Source organism: Coregonus clupeaformis, chromosome 19 (assembly GCF_020615455.1).
Source record: "Coregonus clupeaformis isolate EN_2021a chromosome 19, ASM2061545v1, whole genome shotgun sequence".
Classification (NCBI taxonomy): Eukaryota; Metazoa; Chordata; class Actinopteri; order Salmoniformes; family Salmonidae; genus Coregonus; species Coregonus clupeaformis.
This window is the reverse complement of record NC_059210.1, coordinates 24,178,349-24,196,920: the sequence shown is the minus strand read 5'-3', so window position 1 is coordinate 24,196,920 and position 18,572 is coordinate 24,178,349. Positions and strand designations below refer to the sequence as shown.

Genomic DNA, 18,572 nt, shown 5'->3' with positions numbered 1-18,572 from the left:
TACCACGAGTCAGAACAGCTTCAATGCAACTTGGCATAGATTATACAAGTGTCTGGAACTCTATTGGAGGGATGCAACACAATTCTTCTACGAGAAATTCCATCATCATTTTGTTAATCGTTGTTGAAAACGCTGCCTCAGGTGCCGCTCCAGAATCTCTCATAAGTGTTCAATTGGGTTGAGATCTGGTGACTTAATGGCCTTGGCATATGGTTTACATCATTTCCATGCTCATCAAATCATTCAGTGACCACTCATGCTCTGTAGATGGGGGCATAGCCATGGTAGACAAAATAATGGCCAAAATAATGGCCTGCCCAGTATACATGACCCTAAGCATGATAGGATGTTAATTGCTTAATTAACTCAGGAACCACACCCGTGTGGAATCACCTGCTATACTTTGTATCCCTCATTTATTCAAGTGTTTCCATTACTTTGGCAGTAACCTGTATGTTCTTGTGTTTGCAGATGTTCAAGTGATACATTTCCTGTGCAGTCAGTCAACAGTAAGTATTTTACCATATAGGGCTGTGAGTAGAAGGGGGCAGGCAGGGGAAGAGGAAAGAAGAACTGTCAAGAGGGGAGAGAAAAACCTCAAGTCTCAACTTGCAGATAGATGAAGCAGCAGAGAGGAACAAAGTAGTGACTGCCAGAGATACCTATCATGTCAAGAAACTTTACTGGAACATCTACATGTGCACTCTGAGTTTCAGAGAAAACTTGTTTTTCATTCTGGCTTTGTCTCTACCTGCATTACTTTTCCAGGAGCCAGATGGAGAGAGAGGATGATGATTGTGAAACTTTGGCCTTGTTTATCATGAGAACCTGAATTTAATGGCATCCAAGCACATCAAGAGCTTGCTCTAACATGGATAGCGTGACACATTCACTGCCTAATCATGCCCTTGGTATGACCTACACTGCACAACTGAAAGATAATCATAAATCTAGAGTAATGCTCGGTTTCAGATGCTCCAAAAGAGACCCAGTGTTTAAAAATAAAATATTGATGTCAGAGAACAAGTTCCCTTCAGACTTACAGTATTTGGTGATGACTGAACTTTAACTTGACTTTCACTTTCATGGTCATCTTAGCTTACTTCTTCACATGCTTCTGTGCACTTTCAATTTCAATGGGCATGGCACATCTGTCATACTGTATGTCAGTTGCTGTTTCCATTATATTCCTATACAGTAGCAATAGTCAGACTTGCTGCAATAACACAGAATGTCTAGGAGTAGGAGAACAGCCAGCCTTCTCTCTTGAACACTACACACACACTACTACTTCTATGTCCTTTAGTGTCTCAGTTCTACTGTATGTGATGGCTCACCAAAACGGAAGCTCTTTGTGTGTTTCTCATTCTATAATAATAGTGCAAGGTTATGAGGCCTTTGTGAGATATAATTTTTCCTCCTCCATTGTAGGCCTACAGCTTAGATACCAATCATGACCTTTTCAACACACCCATCAAATGTACACACATTAACATGAGCAGAATAAACACAGAGAGCATTTATATACAGGTAATTGAGAAATCAAGTTATATCATCATCTTTAACATACAGATATAAATGGTCTAAAATGTAAAATGTCAAAATGTAAATGTCCCTGAACCTGATATAACTTGTCCCTGATATAGCTGAATATAAAATACAATCCTATAATGTTCTTGCTTTTTATCTGGGGAATACGCTTTAGTCTACAGATAGGTGCAAGAGACACCTGGCGACGTAACCTATACAAATGGAGCGAGACCGGAGCAGTCGTCTGCTGCATACGTTTAACACACCCAACTCACTCGCACAGTAAATATTATGCCCTTAAAAGGCGTTTTTCATCGCCTACTGTTTCAATATGAGCTGCTGCTAGGCACAGTGATTCGGTTTTTATTAGCTCCTTTGCGCACTCTTCTGGCGAACAAGGGATAGTAGTGGCCGTTCAATGGAAATAAATCTGCTCTTCAGAGAATGTTCTGTTAGTTTGACAGGTTTATGTCCAATTATATAGAATACATTTATTTAAAATGTTTGTTGATGAATGAATAGTGATACATGTTGATAGTAAATGAACGTATCTGAACTGTGTAATTACTATAATTAAACAAAATGCAAATATATTCCCCACTTCGATCATGCATCATAGACTATAATAATATTTTGCAAACATCCCACTGGGCACAGACGTCAATTCAACGTCTATCCCGCGTTGTTTCAACGTATTTTAATTGAAACGAAGTGGAAACAACGTTAATTCAACCAGGTTGTGCCCAGTGGGATATTTGACAAATAAATAGTACTATATGTGTTTATGAAATACAGATATTATTTGGTACCTGCCCTAGGCCTATCTCAAGGATGGGATTTTCAAAACAAATGTCTAAGTTTCCTATTCAAAGCCTGGAAAGTTACAGCCAGATGATCTTGTGGGGCAGTTTAGACTACAATAAAGCTGCTTAATTTCTCAGAACCCCCTTGTACAGTAATGACCATACACCTTGCAATTTATTACACCACAAGACAATAGCCAATGATAAACATAATCTAATTCTAAACATTATTTAAGCATTGTATATGATCAGTTTCACTAATAATTATTCCGTGCCTAGCAGATACACCATACATTTAACTTATTAGAATTTTACCAAATTGTGCAAACAGTTCTTGAATGTATTAGTTTTCGAGATGATTGGTCCCTGGCGAGGGAGGAGCTGGTTTTTACATATTATTGTGAATATTTATTTATTCTGAACACATTTACGTTTGTTGGCAATGTCAATTCTTGCAATTTCCTTCCCCTAAATACTTTTATGTTCGCTAGCTGGACAGGCGAACGCAAACCAATCAAAACTCGTGTACTATCTAGTTTCCAGGTACCATCTCTGCCAATCACGTTCTCCATATCTAAGGTACCAAACACAGCTGGCGACAGCTCGAGAGAGATCTCCGTCTGACAAACTGCTATGGGTAATGTGTTTTTTATATTTGTAATCTATTTAGTTAAAGAAACATGACACCATCAATGCAAGCTGTAAAATAACTCCCAACTTTACTTAGAATGTAGCAACCATAGCAATGTAGCTAGCTAGCTACAACAAGTAGACCTGTTTCTAGCTAGCAGGAGCAGATAGCTTTATCATCATGTCATTCCGGGACAGGGAGCTTTAGGAATCATTATTCCAAGTAATAATTTAAGACTACAAAAATCTATAGGACAAGTATTGTAAAGCAAATACTGTAATCAAGGCAGGACTCACTAATTTCATTCATATACTGACAAATAAGAAATGCCACATTATCCCTGTCAATAGTTGGAGTTAACTACAGATTGAAGGCTACACCAGATGTAATATAACCAAAGATTGTTGGTATCCATTACTGGACGCCGCCATAGATTGTTCAACTAACCTGGTGTTGGCGATACTGTTTTTGATCTCGGTTCTGGAAAACAGTTATATTATACACTGAGTGTACAAAACACTAGGAACACCTGCACTTTCCATGACAGACTGATAAGGTGAAAGCTATGATCCCTTATTAAATCCACTTCAATCAGTGTAGATGAAGGGGAGGAGACAGGATAAAGAAGGATGTTTAAGCCATGAGACAACTGAGACATGGATTGGGTATGTGTGCCATTCAGAGGGTGAATGGGCAAGACAAAATAAGTGCCTTTGAACAGGTACGGCAGTAGGTGCCAGGCGCACTGGTTTGTGTGTCACGAACTGCAACGCTGCTGGGTTTTTCACACTCAACAGTTTCCTGTGTGTATCAAGAATGGTCCACCACCCAAAGGACATCCAGCCAACTTGACACAACTGTGGGAAGCATTGGAGTCAACATGGGCCAGCATCCCTGTGGAAAGCTTTCGACACCTTGTAGAGTCCATGACCACCTGACAAATTGAGGCTGTTCTGAGGGAAAAAGGGGGTGCAACTCAATATTAGGAAGGTGTTCTTAATGTTTTGTACACTCAGCGTACACGTCCGTGTCCAGTTGCAGGTGGTTCTACAAACACCAAAGAGAACATAGATAGTAGATCCATGTTTTGTATCGACTGAAATATGCCTCTTGCATGTGTGTAGATCTTTGTTTTAGTAGAACCGTGTGAACGCGCTGTCATCTACTTTTACACGTGGCCACGGCTGCATCACATAGAAACGACTAGTTCCAGCAAAGATGCTGGGAAATTCTAGATGTGCGGCAGTTAAAATGGCGAGGAACCTCCTTGTGCGGTACAAAAGGATTTACTATCTTTATGAGTTGTATCTGTTAGCAGAACTACCTGCAACTGGAAACAGACATTTATAAGATAACTGTTTTCCAGAATTGAGAACAAAGAGAGTATTGCCAATACCAGGTTAGTTGAAGAAAGTATGGCTGCGTTTTGGTATAGGCAAACCTGTAACATCCAGTAATGGATATCAAAAGTATTTGGTTATATCACATTATCTGGTGTACAATCTGTAGCTAAGTTGGAGTAGGATGCAGAGCACCCTGCCTCTATCCTTCTTGTAGCCTAGTTGTTCATTTCTAGCTTATAAACTACAATCCTTTGCTGTGATGATTTCTTTGATTCATTCTTCTCACTTTTGTCTCCCATGATCTATTCAGCTTTCCTCTCCTGTGTCCTGCTCCCAGAGATCAACCACGTGCTATTAACCAAGCATGGGCTCAGCTGATTCACTCACCTGTGAGGAGAACCATCCTACTGCTGTTTTAACTAGCCCTGCCGTCACTATTAGACATTGAGACCACATATGCATTTGCCTGTTGTCTTTTCTTTGTGGGGTTTGTCTTACACAGCCTACAGTCTAGTGCATTTTTGAGTTGAAGATCACCAACTACAGATACACATGCTTGTTAGAGCATCTTGAAGACTAAATTCAATATAAAATCAGTTTGATAAGGTGACTAACAGATTATGTTTTACTATTGTAACATGCAGTGATGAGAATTCTATTTCCCAGTCAGGAGCCCAGGCTTTTGCTGTAGATGGTAGAGTTCTCGTCTCTGGACCACAAGCTTTAGATTGTATTCCGCTAAGGCACTTCTCTCTCTACATCGGTTGGCTACATTGGTGACCAGGGTGGGATCCTTTCGATACATCTATGGGGCCTGAGCACATGAATGCTCCTAGAGAGAGGGGGGAATACTGAAGCATGCGTTGATGACAGTTCTACTGTCTCCATTAGAGGCTAAGGCTTTTGGCATAGATGGTAAAGCTCTCGTTTCTGGACTGCAACGTTGTAAGATTGTGCCCCCCCCCACCGGCACTATATTTAGATACTTCAAATACTGCCTGAGTCACCATTGCTATTTGTCTCCGTACACAATAAATGGTGAAACACTAAATGTAATTTTGTTTGAATGTAAATTGGCACAATTGGCCCAGCGTCATCTGGGTTTGGCCAGGGTAGGCCGTCATTGTAAATAAGAATTTGTTCTTAACTAACTTGCCTAGTTAACTAAAGGTTAAATAAAAAAATATTAATGCAACATACATTATGGAAAACATGCCTCACACTCAGTCATAGTCAGTAGTAGAATAATGGATTGGCAAGAATTTGGCATCGTCAACTTTTAGAAGGTTAGTAGGAAAGTTAGGCTAATCATTTAAACCTCCTAAATATATTCACATTCACTGAACATTTAGTATTTGAAACTCAAACATTCATTTCCCAACTGCTTTTTCTATAATCCTGCAGACTCGTTCTCATTCTCCATACCTTATATCCCAATGCATCCAACATTATCCATTCCCACCATGGTATTGGACAGCTGCTGACATTTGAAAACTCATCTGGTTTAGAAATCAAATCTGGTCATCTTATTGCAGAGCATATTGTATACATTTTGCCCAGCTGTTTTTAGTGAAGATTGTATTGCAAGGTATGCTATACGGATGTAGGATCTTAATTTGATCACTCTTTTGTTGCTGAGAATTTTACTGCACAGATTAAATGCAAGCTTGTAGTGTATTCAAGGTTTAAAAAGGCTTCTAAAGTTTAATTTCCACATTAACAAGTCAGACTTGATTTGCCCTAATGAAAAATGTATCAAATCCTACAAAAAAATGTCCATTAATTATAATCCACATAATTTACATTTCTTGTTGCTACAGGATTATTTTCCTGCTAATTCAAAACATGTAATTCAAAACATGATTCAAAAATGTAATTCACTGACAGAGATAGCTAATGAAACACTAGCCTCTGAGCAGGCAAATTGACATTTACTGTATTCAAGATGCAAAAAAGAGGGAGCGCTGCTTTGACATCAAGTATAAAGACAAAGAGGTGCTCATCAGAGAACGGGGTATAACTTTTTTATAGCGACCAAATGAAGTTGCAACTGTGTAAAAACATATTTAAAAAAAATCCAAGGCACAAAATCCAAGCCTTTATTTTAGCATCTATTGCATAGCAACAATAAAACCCACCAACGCGTTGACACTCACAGGCCTTCTTCAGGGGTGCACCCAGGCCTTTGAGCCGCAATGCGTTGGTGCTTTCAATAAATTTGCTAAATGTTTAACAGAGACCTCTTCATACGATCAAGACAATTCCTATTGCATGCTGCAGTGTTCACTCACTCAAAAACGAAGGTTACGTTATGTGAGCTATTGGATCACTCCAATATGGTATCCTTCCTCGCGGCAGGATACATTCCGAGTAAGAATTTCTGATTAGTCCCGTGTACCGGGTAGTGCTGCGGCTGACCCCCTTAAATAGCTGCCGCCACACTACTTCCACCTCGTGTCCTTTTCGAGGCACCGTAGATCACTGACAAATAGGATTGGAGTGATCCAATAGCTCACATAACCGTGGTTACATACGTAACCTTTTATGTAGCACTATATTGGATCACTCCAATATGGTATCACAATACCAGATTAATCAGTGAACTAGGTAAGGGCCAGACAGAGAGCAAAGTCCAGTAGGACTGAGCTCAGGGCAGTCATAATTGCTATGTCCCTCCGACCCCACTCAGGGAAGCAGAGGCAACACCCAGCACAGCCGTTCCGACCTCATTGGCGGGGGCAACAATGACTCGATAGTACCGAGAACTGGCCGAGACGCAAATGTCATTGAGGGGAACTCCTCTGAGCAGTGCCCATGATGCAGCTACTCCTCTAGTAGAATGCGCACTACAGCAGACAGAAGAGGCCGTCTGGTCAGCCGATATGCTGTAGTAATAGTGTCCACAATCCAATGTGAGAGTCTTTGTATCGATAGGCTCTGACCCAGCACTCTCTCATCATAGCAAACGAATAGCCGATCAGACTGTCGTATTGCCTGTGTCTGTGTAAAGTAAGTGTCCAAGGCCCTGACCCGGGCAGAGCACACTTGGGGGAAAAAACATCCAGCTCACCTGCAGCCGCGGACAAATGTAAGGGCGGGTTCACGTCTGTCAAACAGGGCCTTCGGCAAGAATGAGGGGTTGAGATGGAGGGTGCACGCCTCTCTTGTCTGGACCCATTCGGAAAAACATTCAGTGCTCACTGTAAAAGCATGACGTTCACTCACACTCTTAGTGGAGGTAATAGCAAAAAGGAATGCCACCATGGATAGTTGCTTCAAAGTCATCGACTCTAGGGGCTCGAGGGCGGCTTAGCAAGCGCTGACAGTACCACATCAACGTTCCAGTTTGGCACTGAGTGGGCCATTGCTGGACACGGACGTCAAACTCCCTTCATACATTTGGAGAGCAATGGGTAGCCAGCCATGGGTCCCTCTTGGCCTTCGTCATGGCATGCCGAGATAGCAGCTAAATACACTCTCAATGTGGATGCCGCTCTGCCGCCATCAAGCAGTGACTGTGAAAACCGTAAACCGTTTGCATATATGGCTCTCAAACCAGGTACAGAATATGCCCCACCACATTTGATATGACGCATTGGTGGAAGAAACCATGGCACTCCGCAACGTGTTCACCACATTGTCCTGAAGGCCTAGACTGGTCCATCAATGCCTCTGTTTTCTCTCCTCTCGGGGACCCCATGGCAGCTGCCCGACCTTCTCTAATGGCTGGAGGGACACTGTGGCATCCAGACCCGCACCGCCTTCAGCTTCGGATGCCACAGTGTCCCCCCAGCCATTAGAGAAGGTCGGGCAGCTGCCATGGGGTCCCCGAGAGGAGAGAAAACAGAAGGCTGAACCATGGTGGTCTCGGCAAGCATGGAGCTATCAAGAGCAGCTGGTGGCCAATCAAGATAACTCTGTCTAGCGTAGCTGTGATCAGGGGAAATGGTGGAAAAGAGTAAAGCGGCGTTGCCGGCCAATCGTGAGTGAGGGTGTCCAGACCCATAGGGTCCGACATCGAGAACCAGCTGGGACAATGAGTGTTCTCCTGAAATGAAAATAGGTTCACCTGTGCTCTCACGAACCTGTCCCAAAGCTGTAGCACCACCTGAGGGTGTAGACTCTAGTCCCCCGGTGGGCTCTCTTTCGAGAGTATGACCACTGCATTGTTCAGGACCCTGGGGATATGTGCTGCTCGAGCCATTGGATCAGGAAATGCTGTCCTACCAGGTAGGGCTGGAACTGTTGAAGAGCTAGACGAACCACCCTGAGCTCCAGCACATTGATGTGTTGACCACTCCATGGGGGGCTCCAGCGGCCGCTGGCCGCCATGCCTCTGAACACGGCACCTCAACCCGTCAGAGAGGCTTCAGTGCACACCAGCTCTCTGCAGTGGACTCTGATCAGGCTCACCCCCTTTAACAAGAAGGAGCGGGATAGCCACTTCGATAGGGTCCTCAAACATGCACTCATCACCAACAGTTGACGGTGTCTGTTTTGTGTGCCGGCTGTGGGAGTTGAACCATCGCTGGAGTGGCCTGATGGAGAATGCCCAGCGGAACCAACAGTGAAGCCACCGTCAGTAGGCCGAGTAACTTTTGGCACTCTAGCTCCGACATGGCTCGTCAGGTGACTTTTCTCCTTGTTTAGGGTGAGGCCCAGAACTCGAATGTGATTCAAGAGGGTCCTCGTGTCCGTTGTGGCCTGTTCCCTGGATGGGGCAGACTATCCAATCGTCCAGGTAAGGCAGTTACTCCAGTAGAATGTGCCACCACAGCAAAAGGCAAAGGCCAGTGGGCCAGACGAAATGCTGCAGTAACAGTGTCCACCATGCAATGTTAGAGTCCGGATAGGCCCTGGCCCAGAACTCTCTCACCATAGTAAATGAAAACTGATAAAGCTTTCGTATTGCCTGCCTCTGTGAAAAGTGTCCATTGCCCTAGCCGGGGACAACACACTGGGGGAAGCCCCTAGTTCACCCGCAACAGCGAGAGGGGCGTATGTGGACAACTGTAATGGCTGGTTAACGTGTCTGTCAGACAGAACCCTTGGCCAGAATAAGGGGTTAGGATGTAGGTTGACACCCCTTCATCTGAACTCATTCGGAAACATTCAGTCAACCAGGGTGTCAACACTAGAAGACCCTGAGACATTTGAGGCGCCAAAACTATAGCGATGGCCAGCATCGGAATTGGAGTTCATAGCCTTCCATCACTGTATTCAGTGCCAATGGGGACTCCACTTGCCTCTCTCAGTTTGGCCTTTGGGCCTGTGAGAAGCTGCCAAAGCCAGCGGCAAGCACCTCCGGATTACTGCGGAGTGCCACCCTTCTTAGACGCAGTCCGCTGCCTGTGGGCAGGGACACCTCGCATTTCTCAAGGCAAAAAGCCATACTGGAAATGGTAGTTTCTCTCTGTGGGAAGAAGAGATGGGGAGTGTATACCCTGCAGTGTAACAAAATAGTATGGAAACCCCAGCTACACACAGCATAAGACCAGCAGTGTTTTCTAGCTGTTATGTGAGTTTCTAAGGGAAACTAGGATAGTTACTGTCTGTACTGTGAAGTAATGTAACAGAACTATAGTTAACCCAGCTATATACTGAAACCCTCAGTGGAATAGAGCTGAGTTGTGAGTTTCCAAGGGAAACTAGCTAGGATAGTTACTGTATGTACTGTAAAGTAGTGTAACTCAAACAATCGAGCACCAACCCCTCAGTAATGTGAGTTTCCAGGTGAAACCAGGATAGTTACTGTCTTAACTGTAAGTACAACAGAAAAACTAGTAACCTCAGCTACACACTGTGCAAGACCGCAGTGTAATAGCTGAAAAGTGAGTCACTGGAAACTAGCATAGTTACTGTAAGTACTCTGTAAGTACTCTGTAGCTCAGCTGGTAGAGCACGGCGCTTGTAACGCCAGGGTAGTGGGTTCGATCCCCGGGACCACCCATACACAAAAATGTATGCACACATGACTGTAAGTCGCTTTGGATAAAAGCGTCTGCTAAATGGCATTTTATTATTATTATATTATTATATTATTAGTGCAACAGAAACACTATATTAAACCCAGCTACACACTGTCTGAAAAAAACAGTAGTGTAATAGAGCTGTCAGTTTCCAATTAAGGGATAGTTACTGTCTGTACTGTAAAGTAGTGCAACATAACTATAGTAAACACAGCTATGCACTGAAACCCTCAGTGTAACAGAGCTGAGATGTGAGTTTCCATGGGAAACTATGATAGTTACTGTCTATACTGTAAAATAGTGTAACAAAAACTATCGCAAACCAGCAACTGTGTGAAGAAAACACCAGTGTAATCTCACTATGGTTGGGCTAACATAAACTCAGCCCAATACTGGAAAATGAAGCCAACAGTGTAATATTACTGTGTCTATAGTATACACTGCGCACTACTGTATAGAATGGGACCTGCTTCGAACACACCGACTGCATAATTTGCGTTTTGGTACACCAGAAGTACATTAATTTCCAATGGAACGTTTGCCTTGCAGCATTGCGTTGCAGAGGCAGTTGTAGTGCGTTCTGTGTGGTGCATACATTGGATTTATCGAATTTATGCATCAAATTGTAAGCGTAGACTTGACAGAAAGTAGAAAAATGTGAATATTGAATTTTTGTTGCACACATATCCAGTAAAACAAATTGTGGGATTACATAATAAAAACAGTTTGACTGCAGAATTTCTTTACATTTTGTATTCATTTATTTGGCAGGTAGCATACATATTATTTATTCGATGACATCTAAAAATTAATTGTGAGAGCCTATAATATAACTTCCCTCCAAAATGCATAGTTTTGGAGCGAAACACAATACTAAATAGTCAAGATAGCAGAGAGTAGGCTCTTTCATCAATGAGACCAACGTTGAGGAAGGTGGTCTTGATCGCGCTGTTGGGCCGGGACCAGCCCCGCGGAAAGCGCAGGTCTGTGTGTGTCCAGAGATGGTTGAAGTCCCGAAAGCAGGCAGGGGAGTTCCACTGTTTCATTCAAGAGCTTCGACTGTTTGGAGAGGAATTCCGAAGTTGCTTTCGTCTGGACCGAAGCCAGGTCGATCACCTGCTCCAGATGGTTGGAGCCAGGATCGCCCGGATGGATACCAACTACCGGGAGTCCATCAGCCCAGTTGAACGCCTGGCGATTTGTCTCCAGTAAGCTAAATTCAAGTGAAATTTTAAAGCCTTTAATTGATTGATATTAGATATATTTTATGTGAAACCTAGCTAGCTAAAGAGCTCTCTAGTTAATAGCCCCTATGTGACATCAGATGTACTTTTACAGAATGTTCTTTAGGACTATTAACTTTTCCCAAAGTTGGTTTAAAATCATTTTTTTAATGATGCAATGTTACCAAATGAAAAGAAAGTTGGGGTGCCTTCTGCCCTGATGGAGGTAGGCTAGTCTTCTCCAGGACACCTTGTTGTTCAAGACAGTTACATTCTTATTGGAATCATGTACACTCTTAGAAAAAAAGGGTTCCAAAAGTGTCCTTCTGCTTTCCCCATAGGATAACCCTTTTTGGTTCCAGGTAGAACCTGGAATCATGTACACTCTTAGAAAAAAAGGGTTCCAAAAGTGTCCTTCTGCTTTCCCCATAGGATAACCCTTTTTGGTTCCAGGTAGAACCTTATTGGAATCATGTACACTCTTAGAAAAAAAGGGTTCCAAAAGTGTCCTTCTGCTTTCCCCATAGGATAACCCTTTTTGGTTCCAGGTAGAACCCTTTTTGGTTCCAGGTAGAACCCTTTGGGGAAAATGTTATACATGGAACCCAATAGGGTTCTACTTCAAACCAAAAGGGTTCTACCTGGAACCAAAAAGTGTTCTTCAAAGGGTTCTTCTGTGGGGACAGCCGGAGAACCCTTTTAGGTTCTAGATAGCACCTTTTTTTCTAAGAGTAGAGTTGGCCTGGGCTACAGTTTCTTGATACAGTCATAGACTGAATTGTACTGTTTCAAGGCATTGTTAATGATGGTTGATGAGTATTACAATATAATTAGTAGAGCATAATAAACAGTAATGAGGTAGCTATATGAGTAGATAGATATGTGGGTGGAATTCAAGTTACACACAATATTGATAATTATTTTGAATTATATTTCAGATTCTTGGCGACGGGACTCCTACAGGACCATTGGATTCAGCTTCCCGAGTTGGACGGTCCACGGTGGCAGGCATTGTCCCCTCTGTGGCACAAGCCATTTGGGACTGTCTGGTTGGCGAATACATGCCTGTCCCCAAGGAGGAAGACTGGAGGGCCATCGCTTGCGAGTTCCTAGAGGTGGAATTTCCCCAACTGTCTTGGCTCCATTGATGGGAAACATGTAGCAATCCAGGCTCCACCGTGCTCGGGTTCGCAATTCTACAACTACAAGGGTACATATTCAGTTGTATTGTTGGCTGTTGTAGATGCCATCTACTGTTTCCGTGTCGTCGATGTTGGTGCTTACGGCAAGGGAAGTGATGGCGGGACCCTCCGGGTCTCTGCCTTCGGTCAGGCACTTCAGGATGGCACCCTGGAGATTCCACCACCTGCATCACTCCCTGGGGCTGAAGACCTGGGACCCGTTCCCCACGTCTTCGTCGGTGACGAGGCCTTCCCTTTGAGACCCAACCTCATGAGGCCCTATGCTGGACGCCAGCTGCCATTGCCAAAGCCTGTAAGGATCTTCAATAAACGACTGTCCAGGGCAAGGTTAGTTGTTGAATGCGCCTTTGGGATTCTGGCAGCCCGGTGGAGAATGTATCGGAGAGTGCTTGGTCTCAGCCCCTCAAATGTCGATGCCTGCGTGAAGGCCACATGTGTTCTCCACAACTACCTGCGGAGGGCATTCCAGGAGCCGCTTTGGATGGAGATGGGCACGCAAAATGGTCCCCTACCTGATGTCACCAGGGCAGGTGCCAACAACACCCCCAGACAGGTACTCCAGGTGAGGGAGAAGCTGACCACCTACTTCTCATCACCAGCAGGTGAAGTCCCATGGCAGCATGCCATGGAGTGAAACGGCTCTTTTAAGAGATCCTTAACACAAAGGTTATTTTAAGAACCATCCACCGTTGTCCATAAAATAGCATTTTCCCCCAGATTATTTTATGACTCATTGTCTCTCTTCATATGGAAGTTATATTTAAGTGAAATGTGGGAGTAAAGACCACACCTTAACCCCTTCCCTTTCCCATTAACATCAGTATTATACACACCTGGCATGGTACATCAGGTGAGCAGGAGCTCTAATTAAGGTTATACGACATACAGTTAGTATGATAACAATGGGAAAAGGTAACCTAGAGTCCAGACAAATAGTACAGTTTACCACAACCTTCACTGGTCTGACAAAATGCAGGTGGAAAAAAACGAATTAGGAAGAGAATGGGGTTTTACTTTCATCTTGTTTTAGATCCGCAAAGGTTTAGGGAAGAAATAAACAGATTAAGTCTAAATGAGATACTAATAAACAAATGAAACAACTGACCTATGAAAAAAATAGAATTTAATAAGTATTGAAGTACAGGACAGGTATGTGTGTTGTAAAGATTTTACAAAAAATAAAAACGATTGAATGTATGTTCGTGTAAAAATACAAAAATTAATGTGTAGCCTGTAATCTGTAAGAGAACAACAAGAGCATGTATTTTTGGCACAACTGCAGACAGATACAGGGACTACTCATAAAGCCTAGACATAGTAGGGGAACTTCAGACATGGCCATAAAGAGAGAGAGGGCAGGGCCCTGGAGATCTGAAGTACAGAGAGGACTGGAGGAGTGGTGTGTGTGTGTCTGAAAAAACTAAAAGTGAATATGTAGCCACAATACAGGAAAACACAAATTTCACCTTTAGTCTTGTAAAAGAACAACAAGAGCATCTGAATTCTCTGGTGTGTCAGTTTCAATTTTAATGCAATCTATGTACAACTAATAATGTTGTACATAGATTATTGAGTAACTATTTACTTTATGAATTCCATGAATTTTATACTAAAAAAGCCTACTAACAAGGACATACAGTGCAAAAGTATTCATCCCCCTTGGCGTTTTTCCTATTTTGTTGCATTACAACCTGTAATTTAAATTGATTTTTATTTGGATTTCATGTAATGGACATACACAAAATAGTCCAAATTGGTGAAGTGAAATGAAAAAAATAACTTGTTTAGAAAAATTCTAAAAAATAAATAACAGAAAAGTGGTGCATGCATATGTATTCACCCCCTTTGCTATGAAGCCCCTAAATAAGATCTGGTGCAACCAATTACCTTCAGAAGTCACATAATTAGTTAAATAAAGTCCACCTGTGTGCAATCTAAGTGTCACATGATCTCAGTATATATACATCTGTTCTGAAAGGCCCCAGAGTCTGCAACACCACTAAGCAGGGAAGGAGGGCATTAATCAGAGAGGCAACAAAGAGACCAAAGATAACCCTGAAGGAGCTGCAAAGCTCCACAGCGGAGATTGTAGTATCTGTCCATAGGACAACTTTAAGCCGTACACTCCACAGAGCTGGGCTTTACGGAAGAGTGGCCAGAAAAAAGCCATTGCTTGAAGAAAAAAATAAGCAAACACGTTTGGTGTTCGCCAAAAGGCACGTGGGAGACTCCCCAAACATATGGAAGAAGGTACTCTGGTCAGATTAGACTAAAATTTAGCTTTTTGGCCATCAAGGAAAACACTATGTCTGGCGCAAACCCAACACCTCTCATCACCCCGAGAACACCATGTTTTTAATCGGCAGGGACAGGGAAACTGGTCAGAATTGAAGGAATGATGGATGGCGCTAAATACAGGGAAATTCTTGAGGGAAACCTGTTTCAGTCTTCCAGAGATTTGAGACTGGGACGGAAGTTCACCCTCCAGCAGGACAATGACCCTAAGCATACTGCTAAAGCAACACTTGAGTGGTTTAAGGGGAAACATTTAAATGTATTGGAATGGCCTAGTCAAAGCCCAGACCTCAATCCAATTGAGAATCTGTGGTATGACTTAGAGATTGCTGTACACCAGCGGAACCCATCCAACTTGAAGGAGCTGGAACAGTTATGCCTTGAAGAATGGGCAAAAATCCCAGTGGCTAGATGTGCCAAGCTTATAGAGACATTCCCCAAGAGACTTGCAACTGTAATTGTTGCAAAAGGTGGCTCTACAAAGTATTGACTTTGGGGGGGGGGTGAATAGTTATGCACGCTCAAGATTTGTTTTTTTGTATTATTTCTTGTTTGTTTCACAATAAAACATATTTTGCATCTTCAAAGTGGTGGGCATGTTGCGTAAATCAAATGATACAAACCCCCCAAAAAATCTATTTTAATTCCAGGTTGTGAGGCAACAAAATAGGAAAAATGCCAAGGGGGGTGAATACGCAAGCCACTGTATTAAGCAGAATAAGGACAGTTGGAAAATCTCAATTGAGGACAGTTGGAAAATCTCAGTTGCATTTCCTTGATTCCTCTCTCCTCACCTCCCGCTCAAAACCCATTGGAGGAGAAGGTCAGTGTGAAGGAACCTGACATTCCCTTGCTCTGACCTTCTCCAATGGGCTTTGAGAAGGAGGCGAGGAGAGAGGGCGTGAGGAGTCAAGGAAATACAGTTTAGATTCTCCCATGGACAGAGAGAGTAATACAGTCAGTCAGCCCACCCCCTCACCGGTCTGCCTGCCTTCTCCCCTCTATCTGCCTCTGCTCCATCCATATGGTTAGCCACCACCATTCATCTCAACAGCCTCCTCAGGCAGAGGGAGATAAAATGGCAGGGCACTGGAAATGTGAGGTGCCTCGAGGAGAAGAGCAGTGTGTGTGTGTGTGTGTGTGTGTGTGTGTGTCTGAAAAAAAGATAAAAAGAAAAGAATGTGTAACCATAACACAGCTAAACAAACAAATGGCCCCTGGACGTCATGGACCGGTCGATGGAACATAACTTCAAAAAAAGTTTAAACACCCTGGTTTTCAAGTGGTTTTAAATAAAATAAATATATTCACCTTTAGACTTGTAAGAGACCAACAAGAGCATCTGTGAATTCTCTGGTGTGTGAGTTTCAATTCTGTCAATTCAGGAATCCATGTAACACTAATAATGAATGCTATCCTAAGACTTCAGAAACAAATTACTTTATGAATTGACTGAATTTAAACGGAACTGACGTGTGTGAAAGGAAAGGTACAATGAGGGAGGTCAAAACAACAACCAGACAACTCCTCTCCTCTTCCTGTCCCTCCTGTGTGCTGGTCGGCTAAATTGACTACATCTCTGGAAGGGAAGAGAAAAACAACACATACATGCATTACATAATATAACACCATAGAAGGTGAGATTTATGTTAACTAAATACTGCTTCGAAAAGCAGCTGATGAATTTTAACCTTGACTGCTGCTTTTCTTTGCTGAGGTAGCCTCTTCAGGGTTGGCACCAGGCTCATGGCAAAGAGGGTCTCTTCATCCTCCTTCCTGTGAGCATCAGGTTGGGCTGCATCCCTCTCAACGGCTTGGAGGAGCCTCTGCTGAAATGAGTTGAGTGGATCTGGGGGCTGGTACCTCGGAAGATGCCTGGTGTGACGTTGTTCCTCTTCCTTTCTCTCCTTGTTTGTCTCCACGGCCACATCCTGTTCAACAAGGTCCTCAGTGGTCACTTCCGTGAGGGTCATAATAATTTCACTGGGTCTAGATCCTGAGGTGCTTCCTCCATTTCATCCTCTTCCATGGCTGCACCGGTGGTGGTCATACTTGTGGATGACGTAGACGTTGTAGAGGGTCTCGCTGCACCGGTGGTCGCACTTGTAGATGACGTAGAGGGTCTCGCTGCACTGGTGGAGGCGGTGGTCACACTTGTGGATGACATAGAGGGTCTAGCTGTAAAATTGCCACTTGTTGCCCTAGGCACAATAAATGGATCCAGAAAAGAAAGAATGTGGCAGAAGCGCCAAGGCCGCTGGCCTGAAGCTGCTGACCCAGACCTCTTCTTCTCTTTCTCTGCCCTTCTCGCTCTCTGATACCTGTCCCTGAGTCCTCTCCACTTCCTCCTACAGTCTTCTTCTACATAGACATGAACATTATAAGCCAAACTATTACCTAGCATAACTATAGTTATTAGATAGCTATCATGGACATGTCACCTACTGTACACACAGACACACACACAAGGTTATCTGACCAAATTATCAGGGGTAGTATCTACCATCATTTCTATTACTCTTAATCTGACATACACACTCACACTCTTTCAAACATGATTATTTGGTCAAATTATCAGGGGTAGTAACTAGCATAATTTATATTATTATTTCTCTTTCACACACACACACACCTCATTGGCTAGGTTAGCAAGATAGCTAACTAGCCACATCTAGCACAAGCTCACTACTAAACTAACCTGGCAATCCTACTATCGTGGACACTTGTCTCCAAGTCCCGGTAGCTGTCAGCAGTTGTGTCAAAAAGACACTGTTTTGAGGATACTGCGAAAATGATTATCTCCATGTGTCCAACCGCATGCGATCGTCTGCAACACCTGTGTACATACCTGCATTCAGTATAGTTGCGTAGCTGCGCAAAATGTTATGCAGCATTGATGCAATGAGAGGAGATGTGAATGGCTGTACCTTTTCCTTGTGGGAATAATTCAGCCATCAGTGTAATATACTATGTTTATAGTAAATACTGCATAATAGCAACGATTATTACAGACCAGTATCAGCCATGAATGGCTGTAGTTTACCTTGTGGAAAAATAATTCAGCAAACAGTGTAATTTGCCTGATAGTGATGGGGCATTCTACCTCACACACGTTTATAGCTTATTTCTTGCTTTATACGTGTGGGTCGCCTGTAACTCACTAATAATCCAATATAGTGCTACATAACAGATATTGATCTTATTTACATTTTTGGGACCTCATCACACACGTACAGCAAACAGCTCGAGTTTTCATTTGAGGCTGTGTTTACATCCTAGATAGAAGCAGGCCATTGGCTGCCTTTATCACGGGGTATGTACGGGAGATCTAATTGGTTCCAAGTTTATCAGTTCGGCAAATTTGCCTGAGCAGACAGGGTTGAAATATACTTTTTATGAGAAACTGTTCAAGAATTGAAGATGCCAACACATTTTATAGTCATCATAAGAATGTGTTACTGTCATATACAAAAAAACAGCTCCTCCATCGACAGAGCTCCGCTCCACTCATAGAACTGGAGTTACACTCCGGTAACTAATCGATCAACATCACGTTTTTCGGGTTCGGCCCACCAC

General features: G+C 43.1%; 2 long non-coding RNA genes across 2 annotated transcripts; one reads left to right on the top strand and one right to left on the bottom strand.

Annotated features, from left to right (window-relative positions):
* The first annotated feature begins 470 nt into the window (after positions 1 to 470).
* LOC121531320 lies at positions 471 to 4,762 on the top strand. The gene is made up of 3 exons (XR_005994124.1): positions 471 to 509; positions 2,870 to 2,970; positions 4,618 to 4,762. It is a non-coding gene; the product is annotated as an uncharacterized LOC121531320 (long non-coding RNA).
* A 10,887-nt stretch (positions 4,763 to 15,649) lies between these two features.
* Positions 15,650 to 18,122, bottom strand: LOC121531321. Its single transcript, XR_005994125.2, has 3 exons — positions 17,695 to 18,122; positions 16,688 to 17,357; positions 15,650 to 16,575 (listed from the first exon to the last, which is right to left on the bottom strand). It is a non-coding gene; the product is annotated as an uncharacterized LOC121531321 (long non-coding RNA).
* Between the last annotated feature and the right edge of the window lie 450 nt (positions 18,123 to 18,572).